Consider the following 26556-nt stretch of genomic DNA (forward strand, 5'->3'; position numbering starts at 1 on the left):
GTAAGTGCATCGATTTTGTATTCATCCATCCATTTTCCTCGCCGCTTATCCTCACAAGGGTCGCGGGGAGTGCTGGAGCCCATGTCTGCTGTCAACGGGCAGGAGGCGGGGTAAACCCTGAACTGGTTGCCAGCCAATCCTAGGGCACATCAAGACAAATAGCTGCACTCACAATCACACTTGGGGGCAATTTAGAGTGTCCAATTAATGTTACAGGTTTTTGGGATGTGGAAGGAAACCGGGGTGTCTGGCGAAAACCCACACAGGCACAGGGAGAACATGCAAACTCCACACAGGTGGGTTTGGGATTGAACACCTCAGAACAATGGGGCCCACGCTTTTCAGCGGCGTGCTGCCGATTGACTTTGTATGTGTCGTGATCCTGGATTCCAGCCAGGGCTGGGCGTGGCCGTCTAATCGGAAGGGTCACACCTGCGCCTCATGACCTCCGATTAGACCCAGTACATATAGGACCCGGGGGACGACAGAGACTCTGCTAGATCGTTGCCTCTCATGCCTCGTTCCTGCACTACCGTACTCCTGACGTCTACCTCCCGTGTACCGACCAACGCCTGTCTCCCGACCTACCCCGTAAGCCTGCCGTTACTGATCTTGCTGCTTGTTTGGACTGACTCCCTGGTAACCGACATTGGAACGAATAAAGGCTTATTCCGCACTGCTTACCTCTCACCTGAGTCGTGCATTTGGGTCCACCCCCGAGTCTCGTCCGTGACAGTATGTGAGATTAATTTAGAAACTTTTGAGACAGATCTTTTTTCTTGCAAGAGAAGCTCCACTTTTGCTTAACAAACTCCAACAATTGAAGAGGGCTCTGAAGTTTTGGGATTTGTTACTTTCAGTAAGTATTAAGAAGAACGTGCAGAAAGTTGCTTTACATGTACTTTTTGAACTTGCAAAACATTACACAGGCACATAAAGAAGAACAATTAAAACAAATGGAAGAGCAGGAAAAGGATTAGGAAACAAAATTAAATCTAATATAGACTAGTGAGCCTTAGACAGATTGGACAAGAAGGAAAACCGCTTTGCAAACAAACACAAAATCAGATAAATGAGATTAAAATGTATCCAAGAGATAAAACTGAGTAAACATCTGAAATGCAAGGATTTATAAAGGTACTATTGAACAGCTTTCAACACAGCTGTGCTGTCATTTTTGTTTTTCTAGCATCTGCAGGAGATTTGAGCAGGGAAACACAGTGGTCTGTAATTGCAAGAGTCGAGGTCATTTAATGCCGTGTAAGTAATCTTCACAATCTTGTCATTGATTCTTGATTTTCTGGCCACTGGGGACAGTGATTGAGTCATGTACAGAAGGAATTAATAAAGAAGTGAATTAATGAACATACATGGCAATGAATAAGCATGTGTCATGAGAACACTGCAAAAAAAATATATATATATATCATATAGTATGAGAAATAGCCGTGTAGCACTGGAGATGTACACATAGACAATAGAGGACACTGAAACTCCCAGAGCACAGTCTGGTGTCATATGTATCTTGAATCTCTGTGAATGAAATTGCCTAGGTGCCTGTGGGTAACGTTTGCAGGACCGCAGATACTGTACCTTTGAATAAACATTCACGTTTCATCAAAGTGACCAAAGAGGTAAATTTACCCATCCATACATTTTCTGAGCTGCTTATTCTCCCGAGGGTTGTGGGAGTGCTGGAGCCTATCCCAGCTGTCATCGGGCAGGAGGCAGGGTACACCCTGTTTCCATGTTCTCTGTGTCTTTGTATAGGTTTTTTTTGCAGGTACTCATGTTTCTGCTTGCATTTAAAAAAACATGTATAACAGTCAGTTCTTCTTCTTCTTTTCCTTTCGGCTTCTTCCGTTAGGGGTCGCCACAGCGTGTCATCTTTTTCCATCCAAGCCTATCTCCTGCATCTTCCTCTCTGACACCAACAGACCTCATGTCTTCCCTCAAAACATCCATCAACCTTCTCTTTGGTCTTTCTTTCACTCTTTTGCTTGGCAGCTCCATCCTCACCACCCTTCTACCAATATACTCAATCTCTGGCCTCTGGACATGTCCAAACCATCGAAGTCTGCTCTCTCGAACCTTGTCTCCAAAACGTCCAATTTTGGCTGTCCCTCAAATGAGCTCATTTCTAATCCTATCCATCCTGCTCACTCCTCGAGAGAATCTCAACATCTTGATTTCTGCCACCTCGAGTTCTGCTTCCTGTTGTCTCTTCAGTGCCACCATCTCTCACCCATACATCATGGTTGGCCTCACCACTGTTTTAAAAACGTTGCCTTTTATCCTAGCAGAGACAGTGAAGACTCCAAATTGTCCATAGGTGTCACTGTAACTTTCAATCTTCTTCTTTTCCTTTCGGCTTGTCCCGTTAGGGGTCGCCACAGTGTGTCACTGTAACTTTCAATTATTTTTATTTTTGTGCATTGCAATTGGTTGCTGGCGGCACGGTGGATCAGCTGGAAAGCGTTGGTCTCACAGTTCTGAGGTGCTGGGTTCAATCAAGGACCCACCTTTGTGGACTTTGCATGTTCTCACCATGCCTGTGTGGGTTTTCTCCGGGTACTCCGGTTTCCTCCCAGTTCCCAAAAACATGCACCATTAATTGGACACTCTAAATTGATTGTGAGTGTGTTTATTTGTCTCTATGTGCCCTGCGATTGGCTGCCAAACAGTTCAGGGTGTACCCCACCTCCTGCCCCTTGACAGCTGGGATATGGCATTGACTCCTGCACTCCCGCGACACTAGTGATGATAAGCGGCTAAGAAAATGGACAGATGATGGATGGATGGATACAATTGGTTGCTCAGCTCCAGTTTAGTCATCAGCCCAATTAGGACAAGTGGTGTAGAAAATAGATAAATGAGCAAATAAAATATCATGGTAAATATCCATCCATCCATTTTCTTTGCCGCTTACCCTCACGAGGGTCGCGGGGAGTGCTGGAGCCTATCCCAGCTTTCAATGGGCAGGAGGTGGGGTACACCCTGAACTAGTTGCCAGCCAATCGCAGGGAACATGGAGACAAACAGGCGCACTCCCAATCACACCTAGGGGCAATATTAGAGTGTACAATTAATGTTGCATGTTTTTGGGATGTGGGGGGAAACCGGAGTGCTGATAAGAAACCCATGCAGGCACAAGGAGAAAAATGCAAACTCCACACAGGCGGGTCCGGGATTGAACCCGGCACCTCAGAAGTGAGGCCACCGCTTTACCAGCTGAACCACCGTGCCGCCCTGTGACACAGTATATATATTTTTTGTAAGTACTATACTCTCCTTAAATTTGACACATTTTGGCCAATTTCAATTTCTTTCTTCTCGATTTAATTTTCAATCACTTCTTTATTTTTAAAACTAATTTAGGTAATTTCTTACCAACCTATTAAGGAAACAGTCCTATATCATATTTTTGAAGGGATTTCCTTGCATGATTTAAATGGCCAAAACGATTTTGTTTTACTAGTGAAACAATGTTTTTTTTTTAGGTTCTATTTGGGCTGTAATAAATAATTTTGCCTTTTAGTGTTGAGTAAAACCAAGTCAAATTTCAATGAATGCTGTTAAGCTTATCTCTTCAATGAAACAAACAAGGTTAATTAGATATATTTGTCACAAGAATACAGTTATTCAGAGAATATGGTCCATTACGTCCATCTTAAATTAGAAAGACACTAAGACTAAGACAATGCGAATGTTGAATATTGATAAACATCATGTGTCATTTGTTGAAAATATTGATGTGCCTGACAGTATACAGTATCTAGTTTTGCAGGCACAGCTTCATTGGTTGTACCTGGAAGGTGGGTCAAACAAAGCTTTGTACATCATAAAAACAATAGCTCTCATATTTGCATGGAGGTACTTAGAATTTTTCTGTAACATTGACAACAACAGTGGTTTGTCGGAATGTGCATCTGTCATTTTATACACAAACAATGTAAATGCCAGTAAGGAATGTTTACTGCGGTCTGCACCCCGGAGGAATACATGGCTGGCTACAGCCTACTGCACACAGAAAAGTAGTCACCACATTTTTACTCCAAAGCCATGTATTGGACTGCAGTAACACATTCAGCCATCGTCTAATTGAAATGAACTGGAATGTCCTTGATAAAAATATAGCCTCATTGCCAAGTCAGCAATTTTATATAATTATGTATATCTTACATTAAAGGTGCTTTGACAGATGTGCAAGTTACCTAATGCTGTCTGATAATTTAAAATGAGGGTCTGTCTTTTGAACTCATGCTGACAGATTTGAACTCGTGCCATAGCTACAGAAAATTGCAGTAGGTCAAAATTTTACATTGTTTCTGATAACCATGAGTATTTCCTGTGGAAAGCAATTGCTTCTGTTTTATTTTTATTCCTGTCACTGACTGGATCAGCAGTGTAGAAAAGAAATTGAGAGATGGTACTACGATTGAAGTTGTTCCGAAAATGCTATGGATGATCCCGATAACCATTTAGCAATAAAACATTAAACAGAAATGTCAGCTGATCACTTAAGCAACAAAAAAATATAGCTTTAAAACAGTGACCTTCAACCTTCTTAATATTCATCAAAAATACATGGTTCATTCCAGTTCAGACAATTTGAACAACCTAGTTTTCTTCAAAAAGGCCATGGTATTACCAGCAGAGAAATCATCCCCAATTTAACATTTGAACTGCAATCCATGTCCAATTCTCCCAGGACTCTTTACATTGTATGGCTCATCGTGGCTTAGCGAGACATACGTGGCATGGATGCTTATGCTCAGCACACTAGCATCTAAGACTGAAAAGAGGGATGGAAAACCAAGATAAATCCAATTTGGATGATATTGCCTTAGGACCATATTCCTTTTGACATTACCAAGGGTGCGTAGGATTTATGGTCAAGTATGACAGCTACAGAGGCATCCTCTGAAGCAGATACTGCCCAAACTAAGTAGGTGTCAGGGGTACAGTCTTGTGCAGAAGAATGAAGCCCAGATAGGGCTCATGGACATTACCTATACTGACCACACTTCCAGGCTAATTGGGGTGGGGTGGGGGGGGGGGGCATAGAGCTCTTACAACTTTCAAATTCTTATACTGTATAAGCAGATTTCTTACGTTTTGTATTTCAAGAAGCCTGTGCCCATTTTCCTTAAATTAAATATTTAAAACAAGGGTATGTGTTAATTACACATAATCATATTACGACATTCCAATTATCTGGGCAATTTTCCTAATGTCTAAAACCTCTGGTGATTAAAAACCTTCTGAGGAACTGTATAACTAATGCAACCACAAGACATAATGTGGAGACAAATTTAACATTCGGAATAAATGACAGCCAGTAAAAACTCGAGTTGTTAAGGTCATACAAAAGTTGCCAAAGACAAACCAACACACAGCATCCAGTAAGCTACGTAATTGCGGAACTGTTAAATTGATACACTTGAGGTCAGGGATGAGTTTTACCTCTATTTATTTCAGCAGTCTTAATGACTGTTAAACGACATCATTACGTAATTCTTCTTATATTACACCCACCAGATGGATGCTGTACACTCACTTGAAATACTCTACTTCGAACCCCACTGGGGCCTCCACTCCCTGAGAAGGGTTGCGTCAGGAAGGGCATCCGGCGTAAAAATTGTGCCAAACATATATGTGCGTTCATCTGAGATGACACGCTGTGGCAAGCCGAAAGTAACCTCCATACATACTGTAGATATTGTTCAGAACAACAGTCTCACGATTCTGAAGACAGGTGGAATGTTGGTTTTACATTTCAAAATATCTACAGTTCACATTGGGACATACTGAAATATTAATAGATGCTCATGTAATTTCGCAAGTTTTTAAGGGAATGTTGTTTTAAAAAAAATTCATTAAGTTGATTTTGCCACAGGATTGTTGGTGAGCCACACTGCTGATTGTGGTGTAACTATTCATGTACAGTACTCAGGGTATCCCAATCTGTCATGACCAAGAATGGGCTTGGGCGTGGCCTGGCCACTGCTTTGGGCGGTGTCATCGCTGACACCTGTCAACGGTCACAGCTGTTTCTCATGAGGCACTGTGATTAGACAATGTATTTAAGTGGGAGTTTTGTCACTGCAATTTGCCAGTTCGTTGCCTTGAGTTAGAGAGTTGCGTTCGCTGCTAGCAGGAATCTCCACCACCGAGAGAAAGTGTAGTGTGCGCTATCCTTGTCACAGCGATTCTGTGCCACCCTATTTTAGGCCCATCTTAGTTCATGTATCCAAGTTTGTCTCCTAGTCATCAGACCTCGCTTCATGTTTTTGGATTTTGCTTATAGCCTAGCGTTGTGCCTCTGCCTTCTCGGACTGCCTACATTGTGTATGACCTCAGCTTTGATTAAAACTATGCCTAACATCGTGCCCTCGTCTCAGAGTCCTGCATTTGGGTCCGCCCCCATACCGCAGGTTCGTGACACAAGCCAATCTTTGAGATTGTAAATTGGTCTGGTGTCAGAAAATAAAGTATCGAATCGGACTGGATCTCATATGTCTGAATTTCAGTGTGTACTCGAATCACATAAAGTCATGATTGACGTTCTCTATGATTAGCACTCAGGTTGGATGTATGCCATCGTTTCATTAGAGCTTATTTCTGTTGACAGTTAACACCCTGTTGGGCACGTTCAAGAAGGGGAATTGACCAGCAAGGCACACTTTCAGGGACAATAGAATGTAACTTGTTGTTCTTCTTTTTTAAAGAAACACAGTGCAACCTAAACCAACAATAAATGTGGCAGTTACACAAGTTGCACATTCCACAAAGTACGTACTGGTAACACAGAAACAACATTGACAATTCACATGACAATAAGGTCATTAATTATTGCAAAAGAAAAAAACACATTGCATTGTGGGAATCCTGGGGCTTGACGTCACCTATGCTCATTTTCATTAGCATTAGCATTCATGTTGCACTGGCCTTGCAGTCTCTGGTATTACTGTTCATTACAGTCTGATTTAGTTACAGATGTGTTCTCAAAATTCAGTCTTGTATTTCTTTTTTTATTCACTTTATTTAAAGATCAGCACGCTGTGAGCATCTATTCCACATGAAGCTACATTTTGTATGAGCTCTTTTTCTTCTTGTTTGCCTCTGTTTTGACATAATATTGCATTGTATTGGATTTCTGTATCGATTATCCTCACTAGGGTCACAAATGTGCTGGAAACTATCCTAACCATCTTCAGGGGAGAGGCGTGGTACACCCTGAACTGGTCGCCAGCCAATCACAGGACACTTATAAGCAAACATGCATTCATACTCACGATCACACCTATGGGCAAGTCATTAATGAACTTACCACTCATTTTTAGGATATGGGGGACAACCAGTGTACCTGGGGAAAATCCACACATCCCCAGGTAGAACATGGAAACTCCACACAGGCGAGGCCAGGATTTGAGGCACGGTAGATGCACTAACTAGTCGGCTATTATGCCCAAATGCAACACTTCTGGATGCAAATTATCATTTGTGACAGGTCTGTGAAATCTAACTTCAGAAATGCAGTAAAAAAAAAAAAAAAAGTTGGAGAAAAGTATTTTCCTCAAATAAATGAAAACGTAGTATTGATCGGCTTTGAAGTGTGAAAAACTAAGCCCCCCCATCCTTGACAATCTGCTTTGAAGGTGCAGAAATCTTGTTTCAGCCCACTAGTTTTCTTTGAAAGTTCAATGTACTTCCATCCATCTATTTTCCATGCCACTTATCCTCACAAGGGTCACGGGGATGCTGGAGCCTATCCTAGCTCACTCTGCTCGAAAGGTGGGGTACACCATGAACTGGTCGTCAGCTATTCGCAGGGCCCATATAGACAAAGTTCTTGAATATATAAATGTATATATTTTATATATAAGTATATAACATTAATGAAAAAGATTTTATATACTCAAATATATTATTACTTTGTTGTTGTAATGATTCAAACAGACTTGAAACGCCAACTTATCACTTTGCTTGGGACTTGCTCGACTTGACTTGGACCTGACTCGTGACTGAAGGGTAAAGATTGAGACTTACTTGGGACTTGCAAAGCAATGCATTGCCCCCACCTCCCAGCTTGCATGGAACCCATTCGAAGTCCTAGACTGGTGACTTCGGCTGGACCCTCTCCTCTTAGTTCAGATGGCATAGGTTTCAGGTTTCTGTGACTTGAAAAGGAGAAGCATATTGGATGTGCAGTGTCCTTGAGGGCCTTGAAAGATGTTTACAAATAATATCCACAGGAATTGAGGAAGAGAGTTTAAATGTTTACAAAAAAGAGAAACTTAATAAAGAAAACGTGCATAATGTGTATACCGTCTGTAGGCAGGGTAAAATAGAGGAAGATTAAAACCAATTGCTAGTTCGAGTGCTTATCAATATGTTCCCATTGAAACCAGGTGCTTGGTGCATCTGGAAATGTGGTAGATGAGAGCATTGAGGGTGAACAAAAGTAATTTGCAGGATGTAAAACGAAACAATATGCTGAGACCTGCCAAAAGACGGCAGAGGTCTGGGCTGAGTTTCAGCTTAGAGTGATTATGACACACAGGTTCATCACTGGGACTGCCCCTTTCATTTGACACGTGGTCATTTCAGCAGTCGTTGAGCCAATGCTGAGCATTGGGAAGTGCATTTTTTTTCCCAACATGACCTTGCCAAAGCTTGTTTGGATGTGCTTGGTGTGGAAAAATGGAAGAGCCCTGACCTGAAAGTTAAAATACATTTGGGATGACCTCTGACTTCACAAATTTAATTGTGAATGAATTAACAATCCACCTATCCATCCATCCTTCCCTCCATTTTCAATATCACTTACACTGTAAATGTTTAGATGCATTTACCACTATGGAACCAAACCTGTGACATCCTTCCCATAGGAAGATGTCTCAGAAGGGTTGCCTTTTGTTGTTGTTGTTTAATGACATATGACTATATTTAACACTTTACATCCCCAAATTGGGTTGCAACGCCGCTCTCTATTACTGTATTATAACTGAGATAAATGCTATCACAATCAATGATCAAGATGCAATAATAAAGTAATGACTGACCAGAAATCTTTAGTTGAATGTCAAACAGTATTTTGTCAAGTCCGTTGTTCTTTTTTTCTTTTCGTTGGCTGTGCTTTACATAGTTTTGTTTATTCTTCAAGCTTATTACAGGGTGTCATGTGTCTGTTTTCAGTTGTATTTTTTCTGTTTCAGTTGTTAGTTATTTGCTAAAATTACTCACAAGGCTTCCTTCAATCAAGTGTGTATTTCAGGATACACACATAAAAAAAATGCTGATAACCGAGAAGGAATGTGTTTTACTACCAGTGTCAAAAATGCCATTAAAACGTATGTATATTGTAAATGCATTAAGCATTTAAAAATAAGTGTTAATTTTAATTAGATAATCTAATGAGCGTTCTCTCTTCATTGTTTTTTTTTATTTATTTATTTTTTAGTTAGTGTTAGATCATGGCAAAATACAATTAGCCTGTGGCATTAAAATTTCCAGGTTGAACAACTCCTGGATAGTAAGTGGAATTTACTTAAACTCAAAATTAAGTACTGAAACCTTTAAAGGCACCCCCTCAAATTAACTTAAATAAATTCAAATTATTTAAGTTAATTCACTTAAATAATTCAAATTAGTTAAGTTAATTTGAGTCCAGCACACTCTCAATTAACTAAGTCAATGAAATACAGTAAATTTACATCAAGTATTGCACTTCCAATCAAAGAGGGGACTAAGTCATTGCTTTACAAGTCACAAGTCTCAAGGCTTTTCCGTCAAGTACCGCGTCATGTTCAAAATCAAGACAGGCAAGTCCTTTGTCAAGTTGCAAGTTGTACACCTTGAGTTTAGAATCCTTTTGATTCAGTGCAACAATGAAACAAAAATATATTTTATCCATCCATTTTATTAGCCGCTTATCCTCACTCAGGTCGCAGGAGTGGTGCAGCCTATCCCAGCCATCATAAGGCATGAGCCCGGGAGCACCCTGATCTGGTTGCCAGCCAATCGCAGGGCAGATAGAGAAAAATTCATATTCAAACCAACGGTCAATTTAGAGTGTCTAATTAATGTTGCATGTTTTTGGAATGTGGCAGGAAAACGGAGTGCACAGAGAAACCCCATGGAGGTATGGCGACAACATTTAAATGCCATACAGGCAAGGCTGGGATTTGCCCCTAACAAACTGAAAGTGTTATGCTATGACTTACTTTTTCTCACTTTATTTCTGTTGACTTTAAATAGAAGTAAATTTGAACAACCAACGGGTTTCCTCTTTTAGATACTCAACTGTTTTTTTTAGCATTATACATAAAGCAGGAAACTGCACATTCTTGTCTATAAACATTTCTAGTGAGACAATTTCAATCACAAATATTAATAGATCAATTTAAACTTGGCCTTTCTTGTGAGTATCAAAACATGAGGCAATAATGCAGCGTACGGCCCAGAGTGTATCCTGCCATCAGTCCTGTTAGCAGAGATAGATGCCACTCAAGCCCGGGACCCGAGGGAGGGTAAGCAGCACGGAATGGATGGGAAATGTAGTATCTTACATCAAAGCCAACTAATCGTGTGTTTTCTTGTTTTCACCATCCACCTTTAAAAAGTTGAGGAAGATGGATGTAACTTAATCACAACAGTCACATGGCACAGACAAACGTATACCTTAAACTAGTCTATACCAGTACACGGCATGCGGTGACATTTAGTGAGTGTCCTAGCTCTCTCGTGCACCACTCAATCGCTCTTCAACACCCCCCCCCCCACACACACACACCATCAATGTAAAACCACACCACACAAATATCAGTGCAGTCCAGTCACTGCAGCTAATATTAGTATTTATGCTTGATCAAGTATAAAACAATAAACACTGTAAGTAAGGAAGTTGACTGTTTTGAAAAATATAATACTGTATGCCTGCGTCTGTGTGCCTTTTGGTTTAGAATAAGGTGACTGTGATTAATTTCTCTCTGTAGCCCTGGCTCTAATTCCCGGTTGGGTGGGAATGGTCCCTGAAAGCGTCCCCTTGGAAATCACAGGAGGCAGGAAGGCAGCAGCTATGAGAAACACTGATGAATTATCTATAGCTGGAGATAGAGAGGGGGAGGGTGTGAGGAGATAGGGAGGCATGGGATGACAGAAAGAGAGAGAAGGGGCCGTTAAAAGTGGGGTTGATAGAAAAGAAGTAGGAATATTAGCAAAAAAATTAAGGAAGGTAGGGTGACTTATCAGATATTTAAAAATCAATAAAAGAAGATAAAGAGTTGAGAGAGGAGGTAAAAGCCACATCACCTCCTCTTACTTTTTACACATTTTCTCATTTCATCAGTTTTACTGTACATTACATTTGACAAAAACAACAACGATATTGTATTGTTAATTCCGACAGGACAGTAATTGATGAGTTATGATGTCTAGCTCATAGTTAAAATAGGGGGATCGAATCTTGACTCCGGGCTCCCTGTGTGGAATTTTCATATTCTCCCAGTGCGTCTTGCAATTTATTTTGACTGTAAAGTGTGTAGGGCATGGGTGGCCAACCAGTCAGAGATGAAGAGGCACGTTTTTTACTGTGATATGGCAGAAAGCCACATCATACACATGAACATTATTCCCTCCTCACACATACCTTTGCTCAGCCAGATTTATTGTAAATGTCACACACCAACATAAGAAAAATCGACTCCGACAGAGTACCAAGATCACAGGCCAATAAATGTTTCAAAAATTGAATTGTGTGTTCTCTCACACAGAAAAACTACCAGTTCAACCAAGTCTTATCTTGCATGTCACAACTATCATCTAATGCAAAAGTAAAATCTCACATGATTGGAGGTCTGAGTGCAACTGTGTATCAGTAGCCATGCTAATGTCTGATATTCTCTCCAACAGTTGGAGGTCTGACACCATTTGTTTAAAGAGGAATTCCAGTGCTTCGCATGTATCCAAGAGGTCATGCAATATGTACTCTATGTTGACAATGTGTGTTTCTTTCAGCTTGTCCCGTTCAGGGTCACCACAGTGTGTCATCTTAGATGAACACATATATATATGTTTGGCACAATTTTTACACCAGATGCCCTTCCTGACGCAACCCTTCTCAGGGAGTGGAGGCCCCAGTGGGATACGAACCCACAACCCCTGGTTTACCAAAGCAGTGCTCTAGCCACTGAGCTACGGGGCATCCGAGGAGGTCTTTGGCCTGGCTCCGGCTAAATGCCTCCACCGTCTGAAAGCTCGGTTCGCGGCCCGCCGCCGGAGATCATTAGTCATTCCCATCCGAAGAACATTTCACGGGTGCTGGACCGGAGCTCCAGGGGCCTTTGTTGGCTAGCTTCGGCTAACGGCCTTCACCGCTGGAGCTCGCTCATCAGACTCTGCGTCATTCCCGTCCGAAGAACCCTCTGCGGATGCCGGCCGGAGGCATTTAGCCAGAGCTTGGCTAAAGGCCTCCCCGGATGTCGAAGCTCGGCTTGCGGCCCACCACCGGCGCTCCGGGGGCCTTTGTTTACGCACTTACGTCCCACGCGTAGGCCTCAGAGTATTCAGACTCCGGCGTCATTCCGCCCGAAGATCCATCCGAATATTCAACATTATTTCCAGCCAAAGTTCAAATCTGTATGGAAGTATTCCTCCGTCTTCCCGATCAACGAATACTGCTATTTCTTCATCAGCTGGAAATAAATCAGAGAAATCAGCGCTGGGTACAATGTAATCGAGCCTTTGGTCCGGCACCTTACACGTCACATCCGCGCACATAAGTCATGTGGCTCACGAAAATGGCAGCACCCCTGAAAATTCGTAATTGTCGATAAAAATCTTCTCAAAACTTACAGGATTTAACATCACATTGTCAAAATAGAGTACATATTACACGACCTATTGAGTACATTGTTAATGCAAGCACTGGATTTCCTCTTTAATGTTTTTGTTTTCAGGAGACAATATTTCAGCGACATCACCAATGCATTTTTAAAAAGATAAATTACCCTGAATTGTATGGAGGTATGGAAGGAATTTGGAGAGGTGGCTGTGGAGTTTTTGACTAGCTTATTCAATAGAATACTAGCGGGCAAGAAGATGCCAGAAGAATGGTGGAAAAGTGTGCTAGTTCCCATTTTTAAGAACAAAGGCGATGTTCAGAGCTATGGAAACTAGTATCTGCGAGCAACAGTATGGTTTCATCCCTAGAAAGAGTACCACAGATACATTATTTGCCTCGAGGATGCTAGTGGAAAAGTACAGAGAAGGTCAAAAGGAGCTACATTGTGTCTTTGGGGATCTAGAGAAAGCCTTTGACAGAGTACTAAGAGAGGAACTGTGGTACTGCATGCGTAAGTCTGATGTGGCAGAGAAATATGTTAGAATAGTACAGGACATGTATGAGGGCAGCAGAACAGCACTGAGATGTGCCGTAGGTGTGACAGAATAATATAAGGTGGAGGTGGGACTGCATCAGGAATCAGCTCTGAGCCCCTTCCTGTTTGCAGTGGTAATGGATAGGCTGACAGATGAGGTTAGACTGGAATCCCCTTGGACCATGATGTTCGCAGATGATATTGTGATCTGCAGTGAAAGCAGGGAGCAGGCGCAGGAACAATTGGAAAGATGGAGGCACGCACTGGAAAGGAGAGGAATGAAGATCAACCGAAGTAAAACAGAATATATGTGCATGAATGAGAGAAGTGACACTCAAGGGAGAAGAGATAGCAAGGGTGGATGACTTCAAATACTTGGGGTCAACAATACAAAGCAGTGGTGAGCGTGGTAAAGAAGTGAAGAAACAGGTCCAAGCAGGGTGGAACAGCTGGCAGAAGGTGTCTGGTGTTCTATGTGACAGAAGAGTCTCTGCTAGGATGAAGGGCAAAGTGTATAAAACAGTGGTGAGGCTGGCCATGCTGTACAAATTAGAGACAATGGCACTGAAGAGACAACAGGAAGTAGAACTGGAGGTGGCAGAAATGAAGATGTTGAGGTTCTCGCTCGGAGTGAGCAGGTTGGATAGGATTAGAAATTAGTTCATTAGAGGAATAGCCAAAGTTGGATGTTCTGGAGACAAGATTTGAGAGAGCAGACTTCGATGGTTTGGACATGTCCAGAGGTGAGAGAGTGAGTATATTGGTAGAAGGGTGCTGAGGATGGAGCTGCCAGTCAAAAGAGCGAGAGGAAGACCAAAGAAAAGGTTGATGGATGTTGTGAGGGAGGACATGAGGACAGTGGGTGTTAGAGAGGAAATTCCTCGAGATAGGTTTAGATGGAAAAAGATGGTATGCTGTGGCGACCCCTAACGGGACAAGCCGAAAGGAAAAGAAGAAGGCTTTTTGGCCCTTGCAACGTTCCAAGTCACTTGATATGATGCAAGCATTCACCTCTGGATATATTTTTTTAAACTGCAGCTGCTTTTCTGTGTGATTTTTCCAAGTGATTAACTTGTGACTGGGAAGTTCAGTCCCTTTTGGAAATTCCAGGTTGATGTTAGCATGGAGTGAGTTGAAGTGAAGATTTGAAGCTGTGAAATGCACTAGATGTCTGACACAGGGTAAAGTGGCTTGCCCTTGCGTTCAACAAAAAAGAAATATGAGTGCTCCTGCTCTGGTAAATATGTCCTGTGTTCAGCCACCTATTTTTGTTAAACTGTGGATTTTCCCTTCCATTTTGAGAACGAAAATGTGTGGGAATTATAGAGGAATAAAGTTGATGAGCCACACAATGAAGTTCTGGGAAAGAGTAGTGGAGAATATTGTGAGAATATTGAATTTTTACAATGTACCAGTGCGTACGGAATGCAGTTGAACCGGGGCGGATGGTGTAACAATGTGTAAAAATGCTACACAGAGTTGGTGCAGCCAATTAACAGGTGCACATCACAAAAAACAGTAATATTGTAAATAACACATTCACACAAACATGTACACACGTGCATGCAAATGCACACTTCAACCAAATGCACATTGAAACACTCCATGAAAAGCAGTGGTGAAATCCACACAACTAATTTCTGTTCTGAACAACTCCACAAATGTGTCTTGCAGACAATTTACTGCAGTTAAGATCATCTCTTAGATCATCTTCGCTCAAAGTGTGTTTCTGAAACACAGTACAAAGGCATGGAGGTACATTGCTCAAGGTCTCAAACCCTCTTACACATGTATGCACATGCACACATACCCACACGCACACACACACACACCACACACACACACACACACACCACACACACACACACACACACACACACACACACACACACACAACACACACACACACATTATCCTCTGCTTTCTTCACTACACACTAAGCACTCATTAGTATAACCTTCATTCTCTTTCTGTTCTTTTCCTCCCCCCGTGCTTGCATACTGTATCTTCATAATCTGTCCTTCAAATTTTCATTTTCCTCCAGAATTTTTGCTCTGCACTGTTTTTTGTCCCATCTCTTGCCGCATTATCTCCACCCATTCATCTTCTCTTACTGCATTTACTTTGCAGAGAAGAAATGGATTAGAATAAAAATGGTCAGGTGGATCAGAATTACTTTTATCCATCTCATCTTTCTTTTACCAAATGTAGTTTCAAATCATACTTTCATGTTAATTCTTTCTTTCATTTCACATAGTGTCATGATCCTGCCGCTCCAGCACAAGCTGTGCGGGTGTGCTAATTGGGAGGCACACACCTGTGCCTCATGCGGGCTGATCATCCCCCGTATATTTAGGACCCAGTGACAACTGGTCAGCCGCCAGTTCGTTGAGCTTTATGTCCCGTTCCAGCACCCTCGTATTCCTGACTGAACCTGTGTGTACCGACCTTCGTCCGTTCTCCGACCAACCCTGTAAGCCTGACTCCTTGACACTCCTGCCTGCGTTGATTGGTTCCCCGTGTACCGACTCCTGCCTGTCCGTTCATCTGTTCTCTTCGCCCGACGTCACAACTACCGCTGCTGCACAGGACTACCTGCTCGATCCCCGACCTCTGCGTACAATAAACGTGTCTCTTCTTGAACTACCTTGCGTCTTCCGAGTTCCTGCATTTGGGTCCTACCTCTCGTTCCGATGGGACGTGACACATAGCACTTATCCTCACTAGAGTCGTGGGCATGCTGGAGCGTATCCCAGCTGTCTTCAGGCGAGAGGTGGTGTACACCCTCAACTGGTCGCTAGCCAATAGCAGGGCAAAAATAAACAACCATTCACACCTATGGACAATTCGGAGTCTTCAGTTAACCTACCATGCATGTATTTTGGATGTGCAAGGAAATCAGACTACCCGGAGAAAATCCACACACGCACAGGAAGGACATGCAAACGTCACACAGGCGAGGCTGGATTTGAACTGAACTGTCAGAACTGTGAGGCTGATGTGCTAACCACTCGTCCACCATGCCACTAAGTCACATTTATAACAAGCAAATACTTCTGCTGACTTCACAACACATGTTACGAAGTCATTACGTATAAATTATCGCATTGTGATCCCTACCGAATATGCAGGGTTTCGCTGGTCTATGAAATTAACAACACAAACCGCCCCTGCCACACACACTTAACACACCAACCAGGTTGAGGGTCACGTCACAAAAATTGGGTCCTATGTGGGTTCCGACTTCTGATAAAATTGGATTAAATTGGTGTCGTAAGAAAAGAATCCGGTCGGAAGAATGCCTGGAGTGTTCTGTCGATATAACCTGATATATTCAAGAATGCTATAGCGAATATTGATGACTCAAAAAAGACAGAATTCCAAACCAAAGTACAAGAGAATGTCCGACCTAGCTATCCATCACCCTCATCCTTCATTCTGAAAAACAGACAACTCAATACCCCCCACAAACCACTGGCTACCCACACGGCGAGATTTTTGAGCAAAGCAGCTGCCTGCTCCCAAACAGATCAACGGTGATGTGACCCACCTAGCCAGCCAGACTTTGGCACTGCTGGTCAAAGAAAATAGATTTTTGACAAAGCTGAACTTTATTCTTCCTTCAAGTCATCGCTCAGGGCAAGCCTACTATACAATGGCACGCTGCATCCTTAGCCGCAAAGTGAAACCATAAATCAAACTTTACTATTCACCAAATGAAGTACAAATCGATCCATCGCATATTGGCGTTGATTTTACAAAGGGGAGAGTTTCACAAATCCCACTCTTGGCCCATGAATGTATTTACTAGCAGTACATATTAGGCAGTTTCACCTGTGTCATCCCTCAGTTTTTATCTCACCTTTCTTGAAGTAGATTTTAGAAGATTCTCTTCTTGATACTCGTTGAATTAAAAATGAAATCTCACAAAACACGTGAACGTTGCTCTTTGCATTTCTTGAATAAAATATGAGAACCTCTGTTGTTGGAGAACCACCCAAATTAAAGAAATCACGGATTTATCGACATGTTGTTGTCGCTTGGACATGCTCGTAACAAAGAAAGAAACAAAGTTGTCCCTTTTAACAATAATATGAATATACTAGTTATTATCAACACTTAGATACCTGACTAGGCAGCACTGTGGCACAGCTGTAGAGCGTTGACCCCACAGTTCTGAGAACCGGGGTTCAATCCCGGCCACGGCTGTGTAGAGTTTGCATTTTCTTCCTCTGCCTGTGTGGGTTTTCTCCAGGCATTCTGGTTTCTCCCACACCCCAAAAACATACACCATTAATTGGACACTAAGTTGCCCTGAAGTCTGATTGTGAGTGGGACTGTTGTCTGTCTCCACGTGCCCTCCAATTGGCTGGCAACCAGTCCAGGTTGTATCCCGCCTCTTGCTCGCTGACAGCTCGGATTGGCTCGGGCACTCCCAAGACCCTTGTGAGGATAAGCAGCTCAGAAAATGGATGGATGAATGAACGATATCTGACTAGTGGTTGTGGTCAGTACTGCTGCCGGAGCCTTTTGTGATCTTAAAACAAATGAAATCCATTTATTGAAGAACCACTACACACTAAAATGCACCCAAACAAAACTTAGGAAAGATTTAGACAACACATGAAAAGATTTAAAAGAATGATGTATGGCAGGTGTTTTGCATTCAAATCTAATTATACCATCAGAATTTGTTTAAAACAATCCAATGCACCCAATAGTGTTTACTTTTCTTCAGCATCTGTCATGGCCCTGCCAGTCCTTGTCCTGGCTAAACCGGTACCCGATGCGGCACGCACCTGCTGCAATTAGCGGAGGCGCATACCTGCACCTCGTCTCTGGTATTCACGTCCCATTTATATAGAACCACACCGATCGTCTGGCCATTGCCAGATCATTGCCTCATGCCTCGTTCCCGCACTTTCCTAATCCTGTTCCTGCTTTCTCGTATACCGACTCCCGCCTGCCGACTGACCTCAACCTCGTGTTCTGGCAGAAACATGGACCACGCCGACTCAGCTGCACTCCGCCATGCCCTGCGAGTCCAAGAAAGACATCACCGAGCAGGAAACCGCTCTCCAAGCGACTAAACACTGGCTACAGGAGATAGTTGCTTAGCTGGATTCCTGGTTCAAGTCCCTGTCCAATGCTACCGGCGCAAGTTTGGAGGCAGCTACCACCGCTACAAAACAGATTCCGTCCGAGCCCGCTCCCCTTCAGGTCGCTGATGCCCCGTGGACCATGTGTTCGCCACTCTCCCGGCCGGAGCGGTTTTCCGGAGATTCTGGTAACATTAAGCCCTTTCTCACCCAATGTGATCTACATTTTGAGATGCAGCCCTGCGCCTTTCCCACCGATCACTCCCGGCTAGCGTTCGTGAGTTCCCACCTAACGGGTTCCAACACATGCTGCTCCTGGGCTTCCTTCGTGAAAGCGATGACTATTCCAATACTCGTCCCCGGAATGGGGGGCGGTGACCTCGCTGATCTCGCAGTGGCAGGGTCGACGTAGGGTCGCACACTATGCAATCGAGATCCGCATCTGGGCGGCCGAGAGCCGTTGTAACAAAGGAGTGCTACTGGACGCGTTTTTTTCAGGGGCTGTCGCCCGGGATCAAGGACCGCCTTGTTTCACTGGAACTACTTCTGGGCCTGGATTCTCTCATCCCCTTTGCCTTATGTTTCGACCAGAGGCTCGCAATACAAGAACAGGTCGACTCGCGACGGTGGGAATGCTCGACAGAGCCCTGGACCGCCCACTGCTCTCCAACCGGCTCCTGTCGAGGGGATGGAACCCATGCAAGTTGAGGGGGTTAGCGGTTCTCCAAAGGAACGACAACGATGCTGGCGAGAGGGCCGCTGTTACTACTGCGGACAGCTGGGCTACCTCAGGGCTTGCTGTCCGTTGAAACCCGCCCGACCCACACTCAAGGTATCCATGACGGTGTGTTTGAACTATGCCGCGGGCGGTCCGACGCGGCCTCTGCTTCAGGTGACGTTAAGCACAGGTGGACGTTTATACATGGCTAAGGCGTTCCTTGACCCCCCCGTCTGACGCCAATCTCTTGAACCCGCAAATGGTTGACTTATTGGGCCTGGAGACCTTTAGAATGCAACGTCTCTGACACGCCTATGCAGCCAATGGCAAGTTTTTGTGTTGGATAACTCACCGCACCCAGACCATAGACATGACATTCCCAGACGCACACACCGAACACTTCAGTTTGCACGTTTTGGATTCACAGAGCAGTGACATAATCCTGTGGAACCCCTGGCTCCTGTTGTCCCGCCATTGAGGAAGGGGAGTCCAGTACCTGGTAGACTGGGAGGGCTAAGGTCCTGAAGAACAATCATGGATCCCGTCAGGGTTCGTGCTTGATCCCTCCCTTATCAGAGGCCTTCATCCTTCCCAACCTGAGGCGCCTGGGCCATCCAGGGCTGGCCGTTAAGGGGTGAGAGTGGGGTACTGTCATGGCCCTGCCGGTCCCTGTCCTGGCCCTACCGGTCGCCGATGCTGCATGCACCTGTCGCAATCAGTAGAGGCTCACACCTACGCCTCGTCTCTAGTAATCATGTCCCATTTATATAGAACCACACGTACGGTCTGGCCTTTGCCAGATCGTTTCCTCATGCCTCCTTCCCGCACCTTCCTGATCATGATCCTGCTCTCTCGTGAACCAACTCCTGCCTGCCGACTGACCTGCCTCTTACGCCTGGCAATCCCATTACTGCTGCTTCCTTGGACTGCCTGTTGGGTTCTTGACACCGGTCTGAATAAAGACAATTCCCAAACTGGCTCTGCACCTTCTGAGTTGTTCATTTGGGTTCAACCCCATGTTCTGGTCGTGACAGCATCTCATATTTAAAATGACCATACATCCAAGTTATACAGAGCTGTTATGCCTTTGATATGCCCAAGCCTTTTGCCCGCTTGCATCGTACTTTTTAACAACAAACAAATTTTAACAATAACAAGATACTGTCATGGTCCTGCCGGTCCCAGCCCTTGCTTAACGTCCTTGATACTGCTGCTCTCTCTGACTGACCTCCCGTGTACCGAACCCTGCTTGCCTGCTGACCTGCCTTCTACGCCTGACGTCCTGGTTGCCGCTGCTTCCAGTTGACTGTCTGCCTGATTCCCGACCTTGGAACGAATAAACACTTTTCCCCAACTGCCTCTGCGTCTTCGGAGTCCTGCATTTGGGTCCTCCCCCGCACCGATGGGTCGTGACATATACCTTGGGAAAAATGTTTATTGGTGGTTATCATTCTTGATATTGCAATTAAATCACAATTCAAGATTCATTGTGGGGTTTAATTTTGATAAGCCCCATGAGCTGATTTGTAGCATAATTTATTTTCATGTAGTTGCACACATAAATAAGCTTTTGAGGATAAATGAATGTTTATCTGAATAACTGTCATTGATCTTTATGCACAAAGGGCTCCACAAATCACATTTTATGTTAATTTTTGTAGGCAATAATAGTCCTTCTTTATTGTCTCTGCGAATAAAAAAAATAATTGTTTTTATACAGACTCTGAAAGACACAAACCATTATATTTAGCGAGTAATTTCCATGTATAATTATTCCATACATCATGTATTCTAAATGACTTACATGTGATTAAGCACTCTCGCTTGAGCAAAAATACAGCAGGAATCCTGCTCTTACGCTCGTTTAGTGTGTGTGTCTGGGTGTAATGGAATAAAATCTGTAGAACAACGGCAAAAACTAAATAACTACAAGAAAAACATCTGTATAATAACTACAAGCAAAATAGAAATGAAGAGAATAGATTTGCATTACTTTTTTTGAGTTTCCTGCAAGCGCTCCGGGCTTGCTTCACCTGTATTTCGATCCATCGGCCCTGGCATCTACCCTGGAAAAAAAATGCAAAATAAGGCTAAAAAAACAATAGATGAGCAATAGAGGAACATGAAAGAAGATTACAGAGTTGCAACGACTGTCTTAGCGTCAGCTGTCTTGACCTCGGTGTAAATGTAGCCGTGCCATTCAAATGTGTGATTACATATGCTTTCGCACTTACTGCGTAAAGCTCAGGGGGTTCTGGGAATTACTCTTCACATCATCAACTGTTGCTGCTGTTCTGTTTACCGAGGCATCCGGCTCTGATGAAATATTCATTGACCAAACCATCCAAATAACTCCAAGTACTTCCTCATGCGTGACTTTCACCTCACACAACTGAACGTGTATGGTGCACACACACACACACGCATGCAATCGTCGTAGTTCTATTGAGAAATTCGACGTTCCATGTGACTTCAATGGTAATTAAAGCTGTTTTGACATTCGCGGTCATCAAAGGGTATCGCAAACTTCTTTACAAGACCATGTCTTTGTATTGTTTTGGTTTGAATTTAAGCTATGCAATGAGTTTACCAAATCGTTTTAATACACATTTGTAAAACTGTAGTACCTCATGAGCTGAATAAGTTTAATAAATTCCATATTTCATCCTTGAGTTTTTTCATTCTTGTATGAAAAAGTATTTCATATTCATGATGGATTTTTTTCTGTTTCTGATGACTGAATTTCATTTGCCTGTGAAAGAGATGGAATTCTAAAGGATTTTGCCTTTGTTTGATTTTGCCTTGTCATATCACTTCCCTTTGCAGTGCATACGATTTCTGACTTGTGCTTATCATGTTTCTTGTTTTTGATGTTGTCCTGCTCTGTTTTGCCTTCTCTTTACAGTCTCCTGGAGGAGAGGTTCTGAGTACTGGTGTTCTCATAAGAGCGAGGTTGGGTCTGAATCCCACTGTCCTCCCACCTGAAGCAAACATGGCTTATTTATTCATAAATTGCTAATAGGAGTTTTGTTTGGTTTCCGAGCATCAGGCCGAAAAAGCAATGGCAAGTCCTCTAGTGAGAAAAAATTCCCTCGCAGGTAAGCCGTGACAAAACAAATTCCACAGAATTGCAAGTTATTGACGGAGAAATCATTTACTAAACTGAGAATTTGTTGATAAAATTAAGATCTTTTGACATGCTGTGGCTCACTTGGGGACCAGTCTCATTCTCCGGTGGACAAAGTATTGGTACTCTACATGATACAGTGAAGAAAATAAGTATTTGAACACCCTGCCAGATTGCACGTTTTCCCACTTAGAAATCATGGAGGGGTCTGAAATGTTCATCGTCGGTGGATGTCCACTGTGAGAGAGATAATCTAAAAAGAAAAATCCAGAAATCACAATGTATGATTTTTTTTTTAACGATTTATTTGTGTGATACAGCCGCAAATAAGTATTTGAACACCTGTCCATCAGCTAGAATTCTGACCCTCAAAGACCTGTTAGTCCGCCTTTAAAAGTCCACCTCCACTCCATGTATTATCCTGAATCATATGCACCTGTGTGAGGTCGTTAGCTGCATAAAGACACATGTCCACCACATACAATCTGTAAGACTCAAACTTGTGACATGGCTAAGACCAAAGAGCTGTCCAAAGACACCAGAGACAAAATTATACAATTCCACATGGGTGGAAAGGACTACTGAGAAATTGCCAAGCAGCTTGGTGAAAAAAGGTACACTGTTGGAGCAATCATTAGAAAATGGAAGAAGCTAAATATGACAGTCAATCTCAATAAGAGTGGAGCCCCATGCAAGATATCACCTCGTGGGGTCTCAATGATCCTTAGAAAGGTGAGGAACCAGCCCAGGACGACACAACAGGACTTGGTCAATGACCTGAAAAGAGCTGGGACCACCGTTTCCAAGGTGACTGTTGGTAAGACGCTAAGATGTCATGGTTTAAAATCATGCATAGCACGGAAACTTTCCCCTGCTTAAACCAGCACATGTCAAGGCCCGTCTTAAGTTTGCCAATGACCATTTGGATAATACGGGGGAGTCATGGGAGAACGTTTTGTGGTCAGATGAGACCAAAATGGAAGTTTTTGGTCATAATTCCACGGACCGTGCTTGGAGGAAGACGAATGATGAGTTCTATCCCAAGAACACCATCCCTACTGTGAAGCATGGGGGTGGTAGCATCATGCGTTGGGGGTGTTTTTTTGCACATGGGACAGGACGACTGCACTGTATTAAGGAGAAGATGACCGCGACCATGTATTGTGAGATTTTGGGGAACAACCTTTTTCCCTCAGTCAGAGCATTGAAGATGGGTCGTGGCTGAGTTTGTCAACATGACAATGACCCGAAGCACACAGGCAGGAATACCAAGGAGTGGCTGCGTAAGAAGCATATCAAGGTTCTGCCATGGACTCGCCAGTCTCCAGACTCCAAGCACAATAGAAAATCTTTGGAGGGAGCTGAAACTCCATGTTTCTCAGCGACAGCCCAGAAAGCTGTCTGATCTAGAGAAGATCTGTGTGCAGGAGTGGGCCAACGCCCCCCCCCCCCGCAGTGTGTGCAAACCTGGTGAAGAACAACAGGAAACGTTAGACCTCTATAATTTCAAAGAAAGGCTACTGTAGCAAATATTAATATTGTTTTTCTCAGGTGTTCAGATACTTATTTGCAGGTGTATCACATCATTTAGCTAATTTTCCAACCCCAAATTTATTGTATCTATTGTATCATTTCTCTAAAAAATTGGAATATTGATTAACCCTAGATAACCCAAGATATCCAAGTCCTCTTTTAAAATTGTGACCCCCCATGGATTCTCTCGGGTTAAATCTTAATCAAAATTACTTGAATGACTTATTGTAAATTCAGTAAACCTCTATTATTAAAGATCAGATGATTGATTCTTGCAACTGGCTGGCAACCACGTCTGGGTGTCCCCCACCTCCTGCCCGAAGATAGTTGGGATAGGCTCCAGCACTCCCGCGACCGTTGTGAGGATAAGCAGCTCCAATAATGGATGGATTATTATTGCATTGTAAGAGTAAACATTAAAGTGAGAGTTAGAAGGTTCGAGAAATGCTATGTAAATTTGACAAACCACAGAGAAAAATAACGTTAACAAGCAATAAATGATTTTAAAAAAAGAGGGCGAGAGATACCACATATTTACTGGTTTTTGCCTGTATGTGTGTTCTTTGTGCAGACAGGCTATATGGGAAGCAAGTACCATTTGCAGTGTTCCATCAAGAAGCCAGCCACCACTTGCATTGTTTTTTGCCACATGGTAAGTCCTGCTTTCATGAACTCAGTCTTGTGTTTACAATTTGGGGTCCTAACAAGTGCATAATGAGCCACTCAGAGGGCACACACAGGTTTAAAGAAAATGCTCCGTGCTTGGTTTCATCAAACATACTATCTGAAATTTACACATACAACATGACATTAATAATTTAGTCAGAACCTATTTAATTATTTTTCTATAAAGGTAGCAAAACATATAATGGTATGGATGAAGGATATTTGAATTGGATTCAAGGAGAGAACAAAGCACAAGGACAAACACGAGGACACATTAAAAACAAACAAATTAAAAAAACACATTTGTTTGCTTTACAAACACAAAACGTTATTTTTGAGAGCAGGATGATATTTTGGACATATGCCTCAGTGTACAGTACGTACTCTACAGCTACTTTGAAAAACATAACTCATTGCTGCTGTCTAGAGGGAATGCATGTCTTGTGATTGGTGTACACTCATCACACTTGTTGAGCAGCTTCCTACTTCCATCCCACGAAAACCGCACCTTTCAAAAATGGCACATTTGAACATGTGTTGTTTTAGATGAGAACAGAGTGACAAGTATATAATGTGAGCTCATGTCATTGTCGATTTCCTGTTGGGCTATGTTTTTATTGTACATATCGATCATGTGTACAGTGAACTAACTATAAGATAATGAATTTTTAAAAGTGGCACCAGAAGAATATAGAATATTGTGTATCCATCCATCTATCCATCCATATTCTGAGCATTTCAGTTCACAGTATTTCATGCACACAACAGATAGGAAGTTTCTTTCGGCTTGTCCCTTTCGGGGTCGCCACAGTGTGTCATCTCAGACGAACGCACATATATGTCTGGCACAATTTTTACCCCGGATGCCCTTCCTGACGCAACCCTTCTCAGGGAGTGGAGGCCCCAGTGGGATATAAACCCACAACCCCTGGTTTACCAAACCAGTGCTCTAACCACTGAGCTACGGGGCCTCCCATGTACACAACAGATGTCCAGAGTAAATTTGTATGTAATGTTTTGCACAGAGCTTATGAACATTGGTTTTTGTATGTGTTGTTTCTTTTCTGTTTTTATTTCATGCTGGTTTGAAGTGCCGTCTGCCAGTAGCATCCGGAGGGAATAGTACTTGTGATGAAGACATAAATATTTTCATCTTTTATCTGAAACATTTCCATAGTAACAGATGACACAATATCCAGACATTTTTTTGCTCAAAAAAGAACACACTTAAACCTACATGTAATTGTTTTTGTAATATTGTCTAAGTCAAAACTGGTTAGAGTGGTTAAGGTCTTTGGGTTGGACCCTAACAGGGTCCATCCATCCATTTTCTCTATTGCTTATCCTCACTTGGGTCGCAGGTCTCTTGGAACCTATCCCAGTTATTGTAAACTTTAAAATTCAAAAGTCTCCTTTTAGACATTAATATCCCAAATTACTTTAGACAGGTACCCTTCCATCTACAGAACAATTTGAAAAGTGCTTCTTGAGATATTCTTTCTCTACAGCAGTGGTTTTGAAACTGTAGGGCCCCCAAGGGTGATCACAGTGTTATGACGGATTATTAAATTACACCTAGCTGTTGTTAATCTTTTTGCTTATTCTCAAGCAGGGGGTGGCTGATAATTTGCAAGCAGGGGCTAAAAATTTCATCTCCAAAAAGGGGGGCGCTGCAAAAAAAAGTACATTTTATGTATGTACATTTTGTAAACTTGCTTCTGGCAAGATAGATCAGCAGGTTCAATGCACGGCGAAGTCCAAATATCATCAGATCTTCTTTGTCACAGCAGTTTCATAAATGTTCACCTTTTGCAAAGTGCGTATACTCTTGCCTTAGACCATACCAGTCAAACTCATGGCCCGGGCGCCTGATCCGGCCCACCACATGATTTCATGTGGCCCTTGAAGGCAAATCATGTGTGTGCACTTCCTTGATTCTTGTGAAAATCTGTACCAAAATTTCAAATTGTCATATATTATAAATTATACTTTTGCGATATAAGCATTTTTGTGTTACTAAACATGAACAGA

At 42.8% G+C, this 26556-nt stretch overlaps 1 long non-coding RNA gene across 1 annotated transcript; it reads left to right on the forward strand.

Moving 5' to 3' along the window:
• Nucleotides 1-517: 517 nt before the first annotated feature.
• On the forward strand, nucleotides 518-24573 carry LOC133502010 (uncharacterized). Its single transcript, XR_009795332.1, has 4 exons — nucleotides 518-591; nucleotides 1190-1260; nucleotides 22105-22297; nucleotides 24431-24573. It is a non-coding gene; the product is annotated as an uncharacterized LOC133502010 (long non-coding RNA).
• Nucleotides 24574-26556: the final 1983 nt, after the last annotated feature.

This window comes from Syngnathoides biaculeatus, chromosome 6 (assembly GCF_019802595.1).
Source record: "Syngnathoides biaculeatus isolate LvHL_M chromosome 6, ASM1980259v1, whole genome shotgun sequence".
NCBI classification, from domain to species: Eukaryota; Metazoa; Chordata; class Actinopteri; order Syngnathiformes; family Syngnathidae; genus Syngnathoides; species Syngnathoides biaculeatus.